This window comes from Diachasmimorpha longicaudata, unplaced genomic scaffold, assembly GCF_034640455.1.
Source record: "Diachasmimorpha longicaudata isolate KC_UGA_2023 unplaced genomic scaffold, iyDiaLong2 ctg00000116.1, whole genome shotgun sequence".
In the NCBI taxonomy this organism is placed as follows: Eukaryota; Metazoa; Arthropoda; class Insecta; order Hymenoptera; family Braconidae; genus Diachasmimorpha; species Diachasmimorpha longicaudata.
The window spans coordinates 50001-55000 of record NW_026973933.1 but is presented as its reverse complement, the minus strand read 5'-3'; the positions used below and the strand labels follow the sequence as shown (position 1 = coordinate 55000).

The 5000-nt window shown below is 57.6% G+C and overlaps 1 pseudogene; it reads right to left on the bottom strand.

Moving 5' to 3' along the window:
* LOC135171854 (large subunit ribosomal RNA) overlaps positions 1-5000 on the bottom strand; it is a 9404-nt pseudogene that overhangs the window by 2300 nt on the left and 2104 nt on the right.

Here is a 5000-nt window from a genome sequence, read left to right as displayed (position 1 = left end):
TGCTTCGTGTGAAGCCGTCCTATACGCGCCAGTCACCGTCAGCAGCGCGCTCCTTTGCGCGGTACGGAGTTTCTTCCAGTCGTACGGTGTGCAACGGTCCACCCACCCGTGGGCTGCATACGACGCGACAGCCTGAAAAACGCCCTGAAAAACGACTTTAACCGATCGGTATCGGAGCCCCCAATGCTTGTGCATTAGGGCCGATAGCCGAGTGAAAAGGACTCTAGCCTTTTCCTGTATATATTTTGTATGGGTCCGGACCCGCATGTTTCTATTAAAATGTACCCCAAGGTACCTCACGCTCTCCTTGAATTTAATTTTCTCCCCGTCGAGCCTAATCTCGGGTGGGCGGATATCCAACACCGGTTTCACGCGTCGGCGTGTCCTTCGCGCCCGATCCCACCTGTACCGCACCAGCGGCGCTCTCTTCTGCGAGTTGCATGACAGGACAATTGCCTCTGTCTTGCTCCTCGACAGTTCGAGCCTCGCTGACGCGCACCACGACGCGATGTGTTCGGCGACGGCTCGGCCTATCCTCTCTATTTCCTTACGCGAGTCGGCCGATACGACCGCGATAAGGTCGTCCGCGTAGGCGACTTCGATATCGCCAAAATTCTGCTCGATGCTCTTGAGGAGGGCATCGAACATGAGATTCCAGCAAGCGGGGCCCAGGACTGATCCTTGTGGACAGCCCCGGGTGGCCGGCTTGGAAACCTCTTGGTCGCTCCAGGCGATCTTGACGGTCCGATTGTCAAAGTAGCTCCGGAGCACTTCAAAGACATTCTTCGGACAGTCTCGATCCGCCAAAGACTGGAGGACTAGGGGCCACCACACGTTGTCAAAGGCTCCTGAAATATCGAAAAGGAGTCCAATGACGTACCTCTTGTCGTTACCGCGTTCGACTAATTCACGCAACTCTACTATCGCGTCTTCCGTGGAGCGTCCAGGCAGAAAGCCATATTGACGTCCTGATATTTTGTCCTCAGTAAGGACTTTCGCCATAAGGATCCCGTGCAGGACCTTTTCGAAAAATTTCCCGACAACCGACAAGAGGCAAATGGGACGGTAGGATTTGGGGTCGGACACATCCTTGTGAACTCCTTTGAGGAGAGCACGAAGTGTGCCGACTTTCCAAACGGTGGGGAAAACGCCGTGCTTAAGGCAGGCGTTGAAGAGTCGCGTGAAGATGTGAGGCATCCTCATGACCGCGACTTTTAGGACCCTAACTTCAACTAAATCGCATCCTGGGGCTTTGTCGTTCTTAAGGGTCTTTACGAGACCCTTAAGTTGGTCGTCCGTCAAGTCTCGTGCGTCCTCTGTATGAACCCTTAGGTTCTTCACGCGTTCGCGGATGTCTCTCTGTTCCGGTGTGTCGGCGTTGGGGTCGTCGTCGGGTACGTGTGTGTCCAACAGTACCTCAGCAGTCTCACGCATTGTAAGTGTCGTGCCATTCGCGGTCCTAAGGGTGCTGAGTACCGTGCCTACACGCAATTTATCAGCGGCATATTTGTAATGGAAGCCCCAGGGATTCGCGTTGCTTTCCGTTGTTATGTAACCGCGCCAGCTATTTTCTTTACATGTCCTAAGTAGCCTGGTGTACGACCGCAGGACTACACGATACCTATTCTGTTTAATTTTTCGCGCGTCAGGGTTAGTCTCCCTTCGGTAGCCGTTTCGGAGACGACTGACCAGTTTGCGTTTGCTGGTCAGCTCCTCGGTCCACCACGGATTCGCGCGACGGTAATGTCTGCGGCGCGGCATCGAATCTTGGCAGGCTTTGGTGAGTACGTCACCCAGTACTTCTGCCATTCTCTCAACATCCGCTGTAGAATCCAGCGGATGGTCCACGAGTTTCTCACGGGCCTCCTCATCGAGGGTCGCCTCGAACTTTTCCCAGTCGGCCCGACGAACGTTGAACCGCATGGTAGAGCCCTCGCCGACTCCCGAGTTATTGACGCGCTGTGAGGAACTCCGGATCGCTAAACGAAAGAAAACCGACGTGTGGTCACCGGTGGACCACTCGTCCTCCAACCTCCATGCACGTATGAATTTATACATGCCAGGAGTGGCCAGTGTGACGTCGATGAACGACGTACCTGCGGCACTCCTGAAGGTGGGGCCCTGCCTAGCATCATTCGCGACGCGGAGACCGAAAGACTCGATGAGCTCACCCAGGAGGACACCACGGTCAGTGGTCCTGGGGCTCCAAAGGGAGTGTTGGGCGTTGGAATCGGCCGCCACCAGAACGCGGCGACCCCTGAGACAGCTGAGAACCTTTTCAAGCTGCCTCAGGTGGATTTCTATGTCGTCCGAGTATTGAAAATAACTGGAGACGACGAAGAAGGATCCACCGGGGAGGCGGGCTTCAGCACAAACGCAATGTGCAGTACTTAATTGGGACACGTAAGCAATCTCCACGATGGAGTTGCACGCAACGACGGCCGCCCACGGTCGCTCCGTTGAGCTCGCGGCAATACGCATTCCGACTCCTAGGCCGCGGATGGCCCAGGTGTTCGCCTCACGAATGGCATACGGCTCTTGGAGCAACAATATGTCCAGACGCTCTTTACGAATTAACTGGAAGACCTCCCCGGTTACTGCAATTGAGCGGGACATGTTCAATTGCAGTATTCTAACGTCGCGTTGCGCGCCCGGTCCCTCGATCGCAGGGGTCCGGGGAGGATGACCTATTGGAACGGGGGGTACCGGTGAGCCTCCGGTCGCGACGCGATGACTATCGATCCTACTTAAACTAACGTGGCACTCGCGAACCCTACCTAATAATTGAGTGGACTCACCGGTCGAAGTTCTTGAAGATCCAGGCGTTGGCTGGCTCGGCTGCGCAGTCAACTCCTCTTCCTCTGCGACGTCCTCGTGAACAGCACGAAGGCTGGAACCTTTCCCTCGTCGGGAGGGCAGTACCCCGGCGCACGGCGGGCGACTACGAACCCTTGAGGGCACCACCCTCCTTGGGTCCCTCGATGTAGTCGCTGTAGGTGGTCCTCTGGCATGCTGAGAAGCGATGCGCAGACTTCGCCGCACGACGGACGCATTTTTGTGCCCCCCCGGAGATCCGATTGGGGGCAGTTTAGCCTCCGGACAAGATTTGCAAAAATGCCCTGCCATGGTTGAAGTAGACGATACGGTCGTCGGCCGTGCCAAAAGGCAAGAGCTGAAAAGCTGAAAAGTAAAAGAAAAAGAATGAATAAGAATATTAGGATTAGATGGGACGATTCCCAGCGGCACCGAGCTGGGTAGCTCGGGACGCTGAGCACCGTCCCTGGGAGGGGGCCCTCCGGTTCCCGCCGAGCTGGGGAGCTCGGATCGGGGCCCGGTGGAGGCGCTGAAGGAGTGCTCCGCCTCGACTCCCCTCGAAAGAGGAGCAGAGAGGGAGCAGACCCACAGAAAGGGGGAACCCACCCATCCCACCCGACGACCCACCCCGCGAACCGTCCCTTTCCCGAGGGATACCCACCCACTCCCCCTGACCCAACCCCCACGTGTGGCGTCGCGTTTTCGCCGGCCTCCACCGTTGCGGGAGGTTCCGACTACTAACGCGTGGCTGGAACAAGTTGCGAGAACCGCAATGTCCATGCCCTTCGCACTGCGAAGCAGCCAGTCCCCCCTCCCCCGCACCGCCCCGCGAACCGTCCGTTTTCCGAGGGAAACCCACCCACTCCTCTGACCCAACCCCCACGTGTGGCGTCGCGTTTTCGCCGGCCTCCACCGTTGCGGGAGGTTCCGCCTACTAACGCGTGGCTGGAACCACCTGCGAGAACCGCAGCGTCCATGCCCTTCGCACTGCGAAGCAGCCTGTCCCCCCGAACCCCCACAAGCGCGTGGAATTACCCGTCCACCAACCGATTCCGCCCTCCACCCCGTGGAACCACCCCTCCACCACGCGATTTCGCCCTCCCGCGCGTCCCCCGAAGTCCGGCCCACCCACCGTGACCAAATCCGCGACCCTCCCCCTCCAAACCCCCCGGTAAGTAGGTCTCGCGCCCCTCCACCCGTCGATTTCGCCCTCCACCACGTGCACCCACCCCTCCACCACGTGGAACCACCCCTCCACCAGTCGATTTCGCCCTCCCTCGCGACCCAATTCGCGACCCCCCCCCCCACCGAAACCCCCCTTGGGCACAGGGGTTCACCCTGCACCCGCAACCCCCCCTTGGTATAATTATTGAGACCCCCCAAAAGGGGGATCCCAATCCTTACACCAAGTTCGACTCAGGGACCGCGGGGTCGTCACACCCCGTGTGTAAGGGCGGTTTTACCCGCCATTACACCCCCTGCGGGAAGTAGGTAGGGACAGCGAGAATCGTCGTTAATCCATTCATGCGCGTCACTAATTAGATGACGAGGCATTTGGCTACCTTAAGAGAGTCATAGTTACTCCCGCCGTTTACCCGCGCTTTTTTGAATTTCTTCACGTTGACATTCAGAGCACTGGGCAGAAATCACATTGCGTCATCACCCGCTAGGGCCATCGCAATGCTTTGTTTTAATTAGACAGTCGGATTCTCCTAGTCCGTGCCAGTTCTGAGCTGAGCGTTGAATGGCGGCCGAAGAGAACGACTACGACACGGTGAAGTATCACAGAAGCCTCGCAGCAAGGAAGATCCGTGGGAGGCCAAGGCACGGGACCGAGCTCGGATTCTGAAACATTACTGATCCATTCACCTCGCCCAGGCCCGGCACGTTAGCCAAACCCACTTCCCGACCAAGCCCGACACGCCCCGCTCCTCAGAGCCAATCCTTATTCCGAAGTTACGGATCCAATTTGCCGACTTCCCTTACCTACATTAATCTCTCGACTAGAGGCTCTTTACCTTGGAGACCTGCTGCGGATATGGGTACGAACCGGCGCGACACCTCCACGTGGCCCTCTCCTGGATTTTCAAGGTCCGAGGGGAAGATCCAGACACCGCCGCAACTGCGGTGCTCTTCGCGTTCCAAACCCTATCTCCTTGCTAAAAGTTTCCAGGGAACTCGAACGC